The following is a 16,266-nucleotide window of genomic DNA, read 5'->3' as shown; positions in this document are numbered from 1 at the left end:
CTTGCAGACTTAACAAACAGAGTGTTTCCAAACTGCTCTATGAAAAGAAAGGTTAAACTCTGTGAGTGGAACGCACACAGCACAAAGCAGTTTCTGAGAATGATTCTGTCTAGTTTTTATACAAAGATATTTCCCTTTCTAAGATTGGCCTGAAATCGCTTGAAATCTCCAGTTGCAAATTCCACAAAAAGAGTGTTTTCAAACTGCTCTGTCTAAACGAAGGTTCAACTCTCTGAGTTGAATAGACACAACCCAAAGAAGTTACTGGGAATTCATCTGTCTAGCATTATACTGAGAAATCCCGTTTCCAACGAAGGCCTCAAAGTGGTCCAAATATCCTCTTGCAAACTTAACAAACAGAGTGTTTCCAAACTGCTCTATGAAAAGAAAGGTGAAACTCTGTGAGTTGAACGCACACATCACAAAGTAGTTTCTGAGAATGATTCTGTCTACTTTTTAAACGAGGATATTTCCTTTACTACAATTGGCCTCAAATCGCTTGAAATCTCCACTTGTAAAATCCACAAAAAGAGTGTTTCAAATCTGCTCTGTCTAAAGAAAGGTTCAACTCTGTGAGTTGAATACACACAACACAAAGAAGTTACTGAGAATTCATGTGTCTAGCTGTATATGAAGAAATCCCGTTTCCAACGAAGGCGTCAAAGAGGTCTAAATATCCCCTTGCAGACTTAACAAACAGAGTGTTTCCAAACTGCTCTATGAAAAGAAAGGTTAAACTCTGTGAGTGGAACTCACACAGCACAAAGCAGTTTCTGAGAATGATTCTGTCTAGTTTTTATACAAAGATATTTCCCTTTCTAAGATTGGCCTGAAATCGCTTGAAATCTCCAGTTGCAAATTCCACAAAAAGAGTGTTTGCAAACTGCTCTGTCTAAAGGAAGTTTCAACTCTGTGAGTTGAATTGACACAACACAAAGAAGTTACTGGGAATTCATCTGTCTAGCATTATACTGAGAAATCCCGTTTCCAACGAAGGCCTCAAAGTGGTCCAAATATCCTCTTGCAAACTTAACAAACAGAGTGTTTCCAAACTGCTCTATGAAAAGAAAGGTGAAACTCTGTGAGTTGAACGCACACATCACAAAGTAGTTTCTGAGAATGATTCTGTCTAGTTTTTAAAGGAGGATATTTCCTTTACTACAATTGGCCTCAAATCGCTTGAAATCTCCACTTGTAAAATCCACAAAAAGAGTGTTTCAAATCTGCTCTGTCTAAAGAAAGGTTCAACTCTGTGAGTTGAATACACACAACACAAAGAAGTTACTGAGAATTCATGTGTCTAGCTGTATATGAAGAAATCCCGTTTCCAACGAAGGCGTCAAAGAGGTCTAAATATCCCCTTGCAGACTTAACAAACAGAGTGTTTCCAAACTGCTCTATGAAAAGAAAGCTTAAACTCTGTGAATGGAACGCACACAGCACAAAGCAGTTTCTGAGAATGATTCTGTCTAGTTTTTATACAAAGATATTTCCCTTTCTAAGATTGGCCTGAAATCGCTTGAAATCTCCAGTTGCAAATTCCACAAAAAGAGTGTTTGCAAACTGCTCTGTCTAAAGGAAGGTTCAACTCTGTGAGTTGAATAGACACAACACAAAGAAGTTACTGGGAATTCATCTGTCTAGCATTATACTGAGAAATCCCGTTTCCAACGAAGGCCTCAAAGTGGTCCAAATATCCCCTTGCAGACTTAACAAACAGAGTGTTTCCAAACTGCTCTATGAAAAGAAAGGTTAAACTCTGTGAGTGGAACGCACACAACACAAAGTAGTTTCTGAGAATGATTCTGTCTAGTTTTTATACAAAGATATTTCCTTTACTGCAATTGGCCTCAAATCGCTTGAAATCTCCACTTGTAAAATCCACAAAAAGAGTGTTTCAAATCTGCTCTGTCTAAAGAAAGGTTCAACTCTGTGAGTTGAATACACACAACACAAAGAAGTTACTGAGAATTCATGTGTCTAGCTGTATATGAAGAAATCCCGTTTCCAACGAAGGCGTCAAAGAGGTCTAAATATCCCCTTGCAGACTTAACAAACAGAGTGTTTCCAAACTGCTCTATGAAAAGAAAGGTTAAACTCTGTGAGTGGAACTCACACAGCACATAGCAGTTTCTGAGAATGATTCTGTCTAGTTTTTATACAAAGATATTTCCCTTTCTAAGATTGGCCTGAAATCGCTTGAAATCTCCAGTTGCAAATTCCACAAAAAGAGTGTTTCCAAACTGCTCTGTCTAAAGGAAGTTTCAACTCTGTGAGTTGAATTGACACAACACAAAGAAGTTACTGGGAATTCATCTGTCTAGCATTATACTGAGAAATCCCGTTTCCAACGAAGGCCTCAAAGTGGTCCAAATATCCTCTTGCAAACTTAACAAACAGAGTGTTTCCAAACTGCTCTATGAAAAGAAAGCTGAAACTCTGTGAGTTGAACGCACACATCACAAAGTAGTTTCTGAGAATGATTCTGTCTAGTTTTTAAAGGAGGATATTTACTTTACTACAATTGGCCTCAAATCGCTTGAAATCTCCACTTGTAAAATCCACAAAAAGAGTGTTTCAAATCTGCTCTGTCTAAAGAAAGGTTCAACTCTGTGAGTTGAATACACACAACACAAAGAAGTTACTGAGAATTCATGTGTCTAGCTGTATAGGAAGAAATCCCCTTTACAACGAAGGCGTCAAAGAGGTCTAATTATCCCCTTGCAGACTTAACAAACAGAGTGTTTCCAAACTGCTCTATGAAAAGAAAGGTTAAACTCTGTGACTGGAACGCACACAGCACAAAGCAGTTTCTGAGAATGATTCTGTCCAGTTTTCATACAAAGATATTTCCCTTTCTAAGATTGGCCTGAAATCGCTTGAAATCTCCAGTTGCAAATTCCACAAAAAGAGTGTTTGCAAACTGCTCTGTCTAAAGGAAGGTTCAACTCTGTGAGTTGAATAGACACAACACAAAGAAGTTACTGGGAATTCATCTGTCTAGCATTATACTGAGAAATCCCGTTTCCAACGAAGGCCTCAAAGTGGTCCAAATATCCTCTTGCAAACTTAACAAACAGAGTGTTTCCAAACTGCTCTATGAAAAGAAAGGTGAAACTCTGTGAGTTGAACGCACACATCACAAAGTAGTTTCTGAGAATGATTCTGTCTAGTTTTTAAAGGAGGATATTTCCTTTACTACAATTGGCCTCAAATCGCTTGAAATCTCCACTTGTAAAATCCACAAAAAGAGTGTTTCAAATCTGCTCTGTCTAAAGAAAGGTTCAACTCTGTGAGTTGAATAACACAACACAATGAAGTTACTGAGAATTCATGTGTCTAGCTGTATATGAAGAAATCCCGTTTCCAACGAAGGCGTCAAAGAGGTCTAAATATCCCCTTTCAGACTTAACAAACAGAGTGTTTCCAAACTGCTCTATGAAAAGAAAGGTTAAACTCTGTGAGTGGAACGCACACAGCACAAAGCAGTTTCTGAGAATGATTCTGTCTAGTTTTTATACGAAGATATTTCCCTTTCTAAGATTGGCCTGAAATCGCTTGAAATCTCCAGTTGCAAATTCCACAAAAAGAGTGTTTGCAAACTGCTCTGTCTAAAGGAAGGTTCAACTCTGTGAGTTGAATAGACACAACACAAAGAAGTTACTGGGAATTCATCTGTCTAGCATTATACTGAGAAATCCCGTTTCCAACGAAGGCCTCAAAGTGGTCCAAATATCCTCTTGCAAACTTAACAAACAGAGTGTTTCCAAACTGCTCTATGAAAAGAAAGGTGAAACTCTGTGAGTTGAATGCACACATCACAAAGTAGTTTCTGAGAATGATTCTGTCTAGTTTTTAAAGGAGGATATTTCCTTTACTACAATTGGCCTCAAATCGCTTGAAATCTCCACCTGTAATATCCACAAAAAGAGTGTTTCAAATCTGCTCTGTCTAAAGAAAGGTTCAACTCTGTGTGTTGAATACACACAACACAAAGAAGTTACTGAGAATTCATGTGTCTAGCTGTATATGAAGAAATCCCGTTTCCAACGAATGCGTCAAAGAGGTCTAAATATCCCCTTGCAGACTTAACAAACAGAGTGTTTCCAAACTGCTCTATGAAAAGAAAGGTTAAACTCTGTGAGTGGAACGCACAGAGCACAAATAAGTTTCTGAGAATGATTCTGTCTTGTTTTTATACAAAGATATTTCCCTTTCTAAGATTGGCCTGAAATCGCTTGAAATCTCCAGTTGCAAATTCCACAAAAAGAGTGTTTGCAAACTGCTCTGTCTAAAGGAAGGTTCAACTCTGTGAGTTGAATAGACACAACACAAAGAAGTTACTGGGAATTCATCTGTCTAGCATTATACTGAGAAATCCCGTTTCCAACGAAGGCCTCAAAGTGGTCCAAATATCCCCTTGCAGACTTAACAAACAGAGTGTTTCCAAACTGCTCTATGAAAAGAAAGCTGAAACTCTGTGAGTTGAACGCACACATCACAAAGTAGTTTCTGAGAATGATTCTGTCTAGTTTTTAAAGGAGGATATTTACTTTACTACAATTGGCCTCAAATCGCTTGAAATCTCCACTTGTAAAATCCACAAAAAGAGTGTTTCAAATCTGCTCTGTCTAAAGAAAGGTTCAACTCTGTGAGTTGAATACACACAACACAAAGAAGTTACTGAGAATTCATGTGTCTAGCTGTATAGGAAGAAATCCCCTTTACAACGAAGGCGTCAAAGAGGTCTAATTATCCCCTTGCAGACTTAACAAACAGAGTGTTTCCAAACTGCTCTATGAAAAGAAAGGATAACTCTGTGACTGGAACGCACACAGCACAAAGCAGTTTCTGAGAATGATTCTGTCCAGTTTTCATACAAAGATATTTCCCTTTCTAAGATTGGCCTGAAATCGCTTGAAATCTCCAGTTGCAAATTCCACAAAAAGAGTGTTTGCAAACTGCTCTGTCTAAAGGAAGGTTCAACTCTGTGAGTTGAATAGACACAACACAAAGAAGTTACTGGGAATTCATCTGTCTAGCATTATACTGAGAAATCCCGTTTCCAACGAAGGCCTCAAAGTGGTCCAAATATCCTCTTGCAAACTTAACAAACAGAGTGTTTCCAAACTGCTCTATGAAAAGAAAGGTGAAACTCTGTGAGTTGAACGCACACATCACAAAGTAGTTTCTGAGAATGATTCTGTCTAGTTTTTAAAGGAGGATATTTCCTTTACTACAATTGGCCTCAAATCGCTTGAAATCTCCACTTGTAAAATCCACAAAAAGAGTGTTTCAAATCTGCTCTGTCTAAAGAAAGGTTCAACTCTGTGAGTTGAATAACACAACACAATGAAGTTACTGAGAATTCATGTGTCTAGCTGTATATGAAGAAATCCCGTTTCCAACGAAGGCGTCAAAGAGGTCTAAATATCCCCTTTCAGACTTAACAAACAGAGTGTTTCCAAACTGCTCTATGAAAAGAAAGGTTAAACTCTGTGAGTGGAACGCACACAGCACAAAGCAGTTTCTGAGAATGATTCTGTCTAGTTTTTATACGAAGATATTTCCCTTTCTAAGATTGGCCTGAAATCGCTTGAAATCTCCAGTTGCAAATTCCACAAAAAGAGTGTTTGCAAACTGCTCTGTCTAAAGGAAGGTTCAACTCTGTGAGTTGAATAGACACAACACAAAGAAGTTACTGGGAATTCATCTGTCTAGCATTATACTGAGAAATCCCGTTTCCAACGAAGGCCTCAAAGTGGTCCAAATATCCTCTTGCAAACTTAACAAACAGAGTGTTTCCAAACTGCTCTATGAAAAGAAAGGTGAAACTCTGTGAGTTGAATGCACACATCACAAAGTAGTTTCTGAGAATGATTCTGTCTAGTTTTTAAAGGAGGATATTTCCTTTACTACAATTGGCCTCAAATCGCTTGAAATCTCCACCTGTAATATCCACAAAAAGAGTGTTTCAAATCTGCTCTGTCTAAAGAAAGGTTCAACTCTGTGTGTTGAATACACACAACACAAAGAAGTTACTGAGAATTCATGTGTCTAGCTGTATATGAAGAAATCCCGTTTCCAACGAATGCGTCAAAGAGGTCTAAATATCCCCTTGCAGACTTAACAAACAGAGTGTTTCCAAACTGCTCTATGAAAAGAAAGGTTAAACTCTGTGAGTGGAACGCACAGAGCACAAATAAGTTTCTGAGAATGATTCTGTCTTGTTTTTATACAAAGATATTTCCCTTTCTAAGATTGGCCTGAAATCGCTTGAAATCTCCAGTTGCAAATTCCACAAAAAGAGTGTTTGCAAACTGCTCTGTCTAAAGGAAGGATCAACTCTGTGAGTTGAATAGACACAACATAAAGAAGTTACTGGGAATTAATCTGTCTAGCATTATACTGAGAAATCCCGTTTCCAACGAAGGCCTCAAAGTGGTCCAAATATCCTCTTGCAAAGTTAACAAACATAGTGTTTCCAAACTGCTCTATGAAAAGAAAGCTGAAACTCTGTGAGTTGAACGCACACATCACAAAGTAGTTTCTGAGAATGATTCTGTCTAGTTTTTAAAGGAGGATATTTACTTTACTACAATTGGCCTCAAATCGCTTGAAATCTCCACTTGTAAAATCCACAAAAAGAGTGTTTCAAATCTGCTCTGTCTAAAGAAAGGTTCAACTCTGTGAGTTGAATAACACAACACAATGAAGTTACTGAGAATTCATGTGTCTAGCTGTATATGAAGAAATCCCGTTTCCAACGAAGGCGTCAAAGAGGTCTAAATATCCCCTTTCAGACTTAACAAACAGAGTGTTTCCAAACTGCTCTATGAAAAGAAAGGTTAAACTCTGTGAGTGGAACGCACACAGCACAAAGCAGTTTCTGAGAATGATTCTGTCTAGTTTTTATACGAAGATATTTCCCTTTCTAAGATTGGCCTGAAATCGCTTGAAATCTCCAGTTGCAAATTCCACAAAAAGAGTGTTTGCAAACTGCTCTGTCTAAAGGAAGGTTCAACTCTGTGAGTTGAATAGACACAACACAAAGAAGTTACTGGGAATTCATCTGTCTAGCATTATACTGAGAAATCCCGTTTCCAACGAAGGCCTCAAAGTGGTCCAAATATCCTCTTGCAAACTTAACAAACAGAGTGTTTCCAAACTGCTCTATGAAAAGAAAGGTGAAACTCTGTGAGTTGAATGCACACATCACAAAGTAGTTTCTGAGAATGATTCTGTCTAGTTTTTAAAGGAGGATATTTCCTTTACTACAATTGGCCTCAAATCGCTTGAAATCTCCACCTGTAATATCCACAAAAAGAGTGTTTCAAATCTGCTCTGTCTAAAGAAAGGTTCAACTCTGTGAGTTGAATAACACAACACAATGAAGTTACTGAGAATTCATGTGTCTAGCTGTATATGAAGAAATCCCGTTTCCAACGAAGGCGTCAAAGAGGTCTAAATATCCCCTTTCAGACTTAACAAACAGAGTGTTTCCAAACTGCTCTATGAAAAGAAAGGTTAAACTCTGTGAGTGGAACGCACACAGCACAAAGCAGTTTCTGAGAATGATTCTGTCTAGTTTTTATACGAAGATATTTCCCTTTCTAAGATTGGCCTGAAATCGCTTGAAATCTCCAGTTGCAAATTCCACAAAAAGAGTGTTTGCAAACTGCTCTGTCTAAAGGAAGGTTCAACTCTGTGAGTTGAATAGACACAACACAAAGAAGTTACTGGGAATTCATCTGTCTAGCATTATACTGAGAAATCCCGTTTCCAACGAAGGCCTCAAAGTGGTCCAAATATCCCCTTGCAGACTTAACAAACAGAGTGTTTCCAAACTGCTCTATGAAAAGAAAGGTTAAACTCTGTGAGTGGAACGCACACAACACAAAGTAGTTTCTGAGAATGATTCTGTCTAGTTTTTATACAAAGATATTTCCTTTACTGCAATTGGCCTCAAATCGCTTGAAATCTCCACTTGTAAAATCCACAAAAAGAGTGTTTCAAATCTGCTCTGTCTAAAGAAAGGTTCAACTCTGTGAGTTGAATACACACAACACAAAGAAGTTACTGAGAATTCATGTGTCTAGCTGTATATGAAGAAATCCCGTTTCCAACGAAGGCGTCAAAGAGGTCTAAATATCCCCTTGCAGACTTAACAAACAGAGTGTTTCCAAACTGCTCTATGAAAAGAAAGGTTAAACTCTGTGAGTGGAACTCACACAGCACATAGCAGTTTCTGAGAATGATTCTGTCTAGTTTTTATACAAAGATATTTCCCTTTCTAAGATTGGCCTGAAATCGCTTGAAATCTCCAGTTGCAAATTCCACAAAAAGAGTGTTTGCAAACTGCTCTGTCTAAAGGAAGTTTCAACTCTGTGAGTTGAATTGACACAACACAAAGAAGTTACTGGGAATTCATCTGTCTAGCATTATACTGAGAAATCCCGTTTCCAACGAAGGCCTCAAAGTGGTCCAAATATCCTCTTGCAAACTTAACAAACAGAGTGTTTCCAAACTGCTCTATGAAAAGAAAGCTGAAACTCTGTGAGTTGAACGCACACATCACAAAGTAGTTTCTGAGAATGATTCTGTCTAGTTTTTAAAGGAGGATATTTACTTTACTACAATTGGCCTCAAATCGCTTGAAATCTCCACTTGTAAAATCCACAAAAAGAGTGTTTCAAATCTGCTCTGTCTAAAGAAAGGTTCAACTCTGTGAGTTGAATACACACAACACAAAGAAGTTACTGAGAATTCATGTGTCTAGCTGTATAGGAAGAAATCCCCTTTACAACGAAGGCGTCAAAGAGGTCTAATTATCCCCTTGCAGACTTAACAAACAGAGTGTTTCCAAACTGCTCTATGAAAAGAAAGGATAACTCTGTGACTGGAACGCACACAGCACAAAGCAGTTTCTGAGAATGATTCTGTCCAGTTTTCATACAAAGATATTTCCCTTTCTAAGATTGGCCTGAAATCGCTTGAAATCTCCAGTTGCAAATTCCACAAAAAGAGTGTTTGCAAACTGCTCTGTCTAAAGGAAGGTTCAACTCTGTGAGTTGAATAGACACAACACAAAGAAGTTACTGGGAATTCATCTGTCTAGCATTATACTGAGAAATCCCGTTTCCAACGAAGGCCTCAAAGTGGTCCAAATATCCTCTTGCAAACTTAACAAACAGAGTGTTTCCAAACTGCTCTATGAAAAGAAAGGTGAAACTCTGTGAGTTGAACGCACACATCACAAAGTAGTTTCTGAGAATGATTCTGTCTAGTTTTTAAAGGAGGATATTTCCTTTACTACAATTGGCCTCAAATCGCTTGAAATCTCCACTTGTAAAATCCACAAAAAGAGTGTTTCAAATCTGCTCTGTCTAAAGAAAGGTTCAACTCTGTGAGTTGAATAACACAACACAATGAAGTTACTGAGAATTCATGTGTCTAGCTGTATATGAAGAAATCCCGTTTCCAACGAAGGCGTCAAAGAGGTCTAAATATCCCCTTTCAGACTTAACAAACAGAGTGTTTCCAAACTGCTCTATGAAAAGAAAGGTTAAACTCTGTGAGTGGAACGCACACAGCACAAAGCAGTTTCTGAGAATGATTCTGTCTAGTTTTTATACGAAGATATTTCCCTTTCTAAGATTGGCCTGAAATCGCTTGAAATCTCCAGTTGCAAATTCCACAAAAAGAGTGTTTGCAAACTGCTCTGTCTAAAGGAAGGTTCAACTCTGTGAGTTGAATAGACACAACACAAAGAAGTTACTGGGAATTCATCTGTCTAGCATTATACTGAGAAATCCCGTTTCCAACGAAGGCCTCAAAGTGGTCCAAATATCCTCTTGCAAACTTAACAAACAGAGTGTTTCCAAACTGCTCTATGAAAAGAAAGGTGAAACTCTGTGAGTTGAATGCACACATCACAAAGTAGTTTCTGAGAATGATTCTGTCTAGTTTTTAAAGGAGGATATTTCCTTTACTACAATTGGCCTCAAATCGCTTGAAATCTCCACCTGTAATATCCACAAAAAGAGTGTTTCAAATCTGCTCTGTCTAAAGAAAGGTTCAACTCTGTGTGTTGAATACACACAACACAAAGAAGTTACTGAGAATTCATGTGTCTAGCTGTATATGAAGAAATCCCGTTTCCAACGAATGCGTCAAAGAGGTCTAAATATCCCCTTGCAGACTTAACAAACAGAGTGTTTCCAAACTGCTCTATGAAAAGAAAGGTTAAACTCTGTGAGTGGAACGCACAGAGCACAAATAAGTTTCTGAGAATGATTCTGTCTTGTTTTTATACAAAGATATTTCCCTTTCTAAGATTGGCCTGAAATCGCTTGAAATCTCCAGTTGCAAATTCCACAAAAAGAGTGTTTGCAAACTGCTCTGTCTAAAGGAAGGATCAACTCTGTGAGTTGAATAGACACAACATAAAGAAGTTACTGGGAATTAATCTGTCTAGCATTATACTGAGAAATCCCGTTTCCAACGAAGGCCTCAAAGTGGTCCAAATATCCTCTTGCAAAGTTAACAAACATAGTGTTTCCAAACTGCTCTATGAAAAGAAAGCTGAAACTCTGTGAGTTGAACGCACACATCACAAAGTAGTTTCTGAGAATGATTCTGTCTAGTTTTTAAAGGAGGATATTTACTTTACTACAATTGGCCTCAAATCGCTTGAAATCTCCACTTGTAAAATCCACAAAAAGAGTGTTTCAAATCTGCTCTGTCTAAAGAAAGGTTCAACTCTGTGAGTTGAATAACACAACACAATGAAGTTACTGAGAATTCATGTGTCTAGCTGTATATGAAGAAATCCCGTTTCCAACGAAGGCGTCAAAGAGGTCTAAATATCCCCTTTCAGACTTAACAAACAGAGTGTTTCCAAACTGCTCTATGAAAAGAAAGGTTAAACTCTGTGAGTGGAACGCACACAGCACAAAGCAGTTTCTGAGAATGATTCTGTCTAGTTTTTATACGAAGATATTTCCCTTTCTAAGATTGGCCTGAAATCGCTTGAAATCTCCAGTTGCAAATTCCACAAAAAGAGTGTTTGCAAACTGCTCTGTCTAAAGGAAGGTTCAACTCTGTGAGTTGAATAGACACAACACAAAGAAGTTACTGGGAATTCATCTGTCTAGCATTATACTGAGAAATCCCGTTTCCAACGAAGGCCTCAAAGTGGTCCAAATATCCTCTTGCAAACTTAACAAACAGAGTGTTTCCAAACTGCTCTATGAAAAGAAAGGTGAAACTCTGTGAGTTGAATGCACACATCACAAAGTAGTTTCTGAGAATGATTCTGTCTAGTTTTTAAAGGAGGATATTTCCTTTACTACAATTGGCCTCAAATCGCTTGAAATCTCCACCTGTAATATCCACAAAAAGAGTGTTTCAAATCTGCTCTGTCTAAAGAAAGATTCAACTCTGTGTGTTGAATACACACAACACAAAGAAGTTACTGAGAATTCATGTGTCTAGCTGTATATGAAGAAATCCCGTTTCCAACGAATGCGTCAAAGAGGTCTAAATATCCCCTTGCAGACTTAACAAACAGAGTGTTTCCAAACTGCTCTATGAAAAGAAAGGTTAAACTCTGTGAGTGGAACGCACAGAGCACAAATAAGTTTCTGAGAATGATTCTGTCTTGTTTTTATACAAAGATATTTCCCTTTCTAAGATTGGCCTGAAATCGCTTGAAATCTCCAGTTGCAAATTCCACAAAAAGAGTGTTTGCAAACTGCTCTGTCTAAAGGAAGGATCAACTCTGTGAGTTGAATAGACACAACATAAAGAAGTTACTGGGAATTCATCTGTCTAGCATTATACTGAGAAATCCCGTTTCCAACGAAGGCCTCAAAGTGGTCCAAATATCCTCTTGCAAACTTAACAAACAGAGTGTTTCCAAACTGCTCTATGAAAAGAAAGGTGAAACTCTGTGAGTTGAATGCACACATCACAAAGTAGTTTCTGAGAATGATTCTGTCTAGTTTTTAAAGGAGGATATTTCCTTTACTACAATTGGCCTCAAATCGCTTGAAATCTCCACCTGTAATATCCACAAAAAGAGTGTTTCAAATCTGCTCTGTCTAAAGAAAGGTTCAACTCTGTGTGTTGAATACACACAACACAAAGAAGTTACTGAGAATTCATGTGTCTAGCTGTATATGAAGAAATCCCGTTTCCAACGAATGCGTCAAAGAGGTCTAAATATCCCCTTGCAGACTTAACAAACAGAGTGTTTCCAAACTGCTCTATGAAAAGAAAGGTTAAACTCTGTGAGTGGAACGCACAGAGCACAAATAAGTTTCTGAGAATGATTCTGTCTTGTTTTTATACAAAGATATTTCCCTTTCTAAGATTGGCCTGAAATCGCTTGAAATCTCCAGTTGCAAATTCCACAAAAAGAGTGTTTGCAAACTGCTCTGTCTAAAGGAAGGATCAACTCTGTGAGTTGAATAGACACAACATAAAGAAGTTACTGGGAATTAATCTGTCTAGCATTATACTGAGAAATCCCGTTTCCAACGAAGGCCTCAAAGTGGTCCAAATATCCTCTTGCAAAGTTAACAAACATAGTGTTTCCAAACTGCTCTATGAAAAGAAAGCTGAAACTCTGTGAGTTGAACGCACACATCACAAAGTAGTTTCTGAGAATGATTCTGTCTAGTTTTTAAAGGAGGATATTTACTTTACTACAATTGGCCTCAAATCGCTTGAAATCTCCACTTGTAAAATCCACAAAAAGAGTGTTTCAAATCTGCTCTGTCTAAAGAAAGGTTCAACTCTGTGAGTTGAATAACACAACACAATGAAGTTACTGAGAATTCATGTGTCTAGCTGTATATGAAGAAATCCCGTTTCCAACGAAGGCGTCAAAGAGGTCTAAATATCCCCTTTCAGACTTAACAAACAGAGTGTTTCCAAACTGCTCTATGAAAAGAAAGGTTAAACTCTGTGAGTGGAACGCACACAGCACAAAGCAGTTTCTGAGAATGATTCTGTCTAGTTTTTATACGAAGATATTTCCCTTTCTAAGATTGGCCTGAAATCGCTTGAAATCTCCAGTTGCAAATTCCACAAAAAGAGTGTTTGCAAACTGCTCTGTCTAAAGGAAGGTTCAACTCTGTGAGTTGAATAGACACAACACAAAGAAGTTACTGGGAATTCATCTGTCTAGCATTATACTGAGAAATCCCGTTTCCAACGAAGGCCTCAAAGTGGTCCAAATATCCTCTTGCAAACTTAACAAACAGAGTGTTTCCAAACTGCTCTATGAAAAGAAAGGTGAAACTCTGTGAGTTGAATGCACACATCACAAAGTAGTTTCTGAGAATGATTCTGTCTAGTTTTTAAAGGAGGATATTTCCTTTACTACAATTGGCCTCAAATCGCTTGAAATCTCCACCTGTAATATCCACAAAAAGAGTGTTTCAAATCTGCTCTGTCTAAAGAAAGATTCAACTCTGTGTGTTGAATACACACAACACAAAGAAGTTACTGAGAATTCATGTGTCTAGCTGTATATGAAGAAATCCCGTTTCCAACGAATGCGTCAAAGAGGTCTAAATATCCCCTTGCAGACTTAACAAACAGAGTGTTTCCAAACTGCTCTATGAAAAGAAAGGTTAAACTCCGTGAGTGGAACGCACACAACACAAAGTAGTTTCTGAGAATGATTCTGTCTAGTTTTTATACAAAGATATTTCCCTTTCTAAGATTGGCCTGAAATCGCTTGAAATCTCCAGTTGCAAATTCCACAAAAAGAGTGTTTGCAAACTGCTCTGTCTAAAGGAAGGTTCAACTCTGTGAGTTGAATAGACACAACACAAAGAAGTTACTGGGAATTCATCTGTCTAGCATTATACTGAGAAATCCCGTTTCCAACGAAGGCCTCAAAGTGGTCCAAATATCCTCTTGCAAACTTAACAAACAGAGTGTTTCCAAACTGCTCTATGAAAAGAAAGGTGAAACTCTGTGAGTTGAATGCACACATCACAAAGTAGTTTCTGAGAATGATTCTGTCTAGTTTTTAAACGAGGATATTTCCTTTACTACAATTGGCCTCAAATCGCTAGAAATCTCCACTTGTAAAATCCACAAAAAGAGTGTTTCAAATCTGCTCTGTCTAAAGAAAGGTTCAACTCTGTGAGTTGAATACACACAACACAAAGAAGTTACTGAGAATTCATGTGTCTAGCTATATATGAAGAAATCCCGTTTCCAACGAAGGCGTCAAAGAGGTCTAAATATCCCCTTGCAGACTTAACAAACAGAGTGTTTCCAAACTGCTCTATGAAAAGAAAGGTTAAACTCTGTGAGTGGAACGCACACAACACAAAGTAGTCTCTGAGAATGATTCTGTCTAGTTTTTATACAAAGATATTTCCCTTTCTAAGATTGGCCTGAAATCGCTTGAAATCTCCAGTTGCAAATTCCACAAAAAGAGTGTTTGCAAACTGCTCTGTCTAAAGGAAGGATCAACTCTGTGAGTTGAATAGACACAACATAAAGAAGTTACTGGGAATTAATCTGTCTAGCATTATACTGAGAAATCCCGTTTCCAACGAAGGCCTCAAAGTGGTCCAAATATCCTCTTGCAAAGTTAACAAACATAGTGTTTCCAAACTGCTCTATGAAAAGAAAGCTGAAACTCTGTGAGTTGAACGCACACATCACAAAGTAGTTTCTGAGAATGATTCTGTCTAGTTTTTAAAGGAGGATATTTACTTTACTACAATTGGCCTCAAATCGCTTGAAATCTCCACTTGAAAAATCCACAAAAAGAGTGTTTCAAATCTGCTCTGTCTAAAGAAAGGTTCAACTCTGTGAGTTGAATAACACAACACAATGAAGTTACTGAGAATTCATGTGTCTAGCTGTATATGAAGAAATCCCGTTTCCAACGAAGGCGTCAAAGAGGTCTAAATATCCCCTTTCAGACTTAACAAACAGAGTGTTTCCAAACTGCTCTATGAAAAGAAAGGTTAAACTCTGTGAGTGGAACGCACACAGCACAAAGCAGTTTCTGAGAATGATTCTGTCTAGTTTTTATACGAAGATATTTCCCTTTCTAAGATTGGCCTGAAATCGCTTGAAATCTCCAGTTGCAAATTCCACAAAAAGAGTGTTTGCAAACTGCTCTGTCTAAAGGAAGGTTCAACTCTGTGAGTTGAATAGACACAACACAAAGAAGTTACTGGGAATTCATCTGTCTAGCATTATACTGAGAAATCCCGTTTCCAACGAAGGCCTCAAAGTGGTCCAAATATCCTCTTGCAAACTTAACAAACAGAGTGTTTCCAAACTGCTCTATGAAAAGAAAGGTGAAACTCTGTGAGTTGAATGCACACATCACAAAGTAGTTTCTGAGAATGATTCTGTCTAGTTTTTAAAGGAGGATATTTCCTTTACTACAATTGGCCTCAAATCGCTTGAAATCTCCACCTGTAATATCCACAAAAAGAGTGTTTCAAATCTGCTCTGTCTAAAGAAAGATTCAACTCTGTGTGTTGAATACACACAACACAAAGAAGTTACTGAGAATTCATGTGTCTAGCTGTATATGAAGAAATCCCGTTTCCAACGAATGCGTCAAAGAGGTCTAAATATCCCCTTGCAGACTTAACAAACAGAGTGTTTCCAAACTGCTCTATGAAAAGAAAGGTTAAACTCTGTGAGTGGAACGCACAGAGCACAAATAAGTTTCTGAGAATGATTCTGTCTTGTTTTTATACAAAGATATTTCCCTTTCTAAGATTGGCCTGAAATCGCTTGAAATCTCCAGTTGCAAATTCCACAAAAAGAGTGTTTGCAAACTGCTCTGTCTAAAGGAAGGATCAACTCTGTGAGTTGAATAGACACAACATAAAGAAGTTACTGGGAATTAATCTGTCTAGCATTATACTGAGAAATCCCGTTTCCAACGAAGGCCTCAAAGTGGTCCAAATATCCTCTTGCAAAGTTAACAAACATAGTGTTTCCAAACTGCTCTATGAAAAGAAAGCTGAAACTCTGTGAGTTGAACGCACACATCACAAAGTAGTTTCTGAGAATGATTCTGTCTAGTTTTTAAAGGAGGATATTTACTTTACTACAATTGGCCTCAAATCGCTTGAAATCTCCACTTGTAAAATCCACAAAAAGAGTGTTTCAAATCTGCTCTGTCTAAAGAAAGTTTCAACTCTGTGAGTTGAATACACACAACACAAAGAAGTTACTGAGAATTCATGTGTCTAGCTGTATATGAAG

The sequence above is a fragment of the Pan paniscus genome, chromosome 20 (genome assembly GCF_029289425.2).
Source record: "Pan paniscus chromosome 20, NHGRI_mPanPan1-v2.0_pri, whole genome shotgun sequence".
Taxonomy (NCBI): domain Eukaryota; kingdom Metazoa; phylum Chordata; class Mammalia; order Primates; family Hominidae; genus Pan; species Pan paniscus.
The sequence above is the reverse complement of the archived record's forward strand: the minus strand, read 5'-3'. Positions refer to the sequence as shown.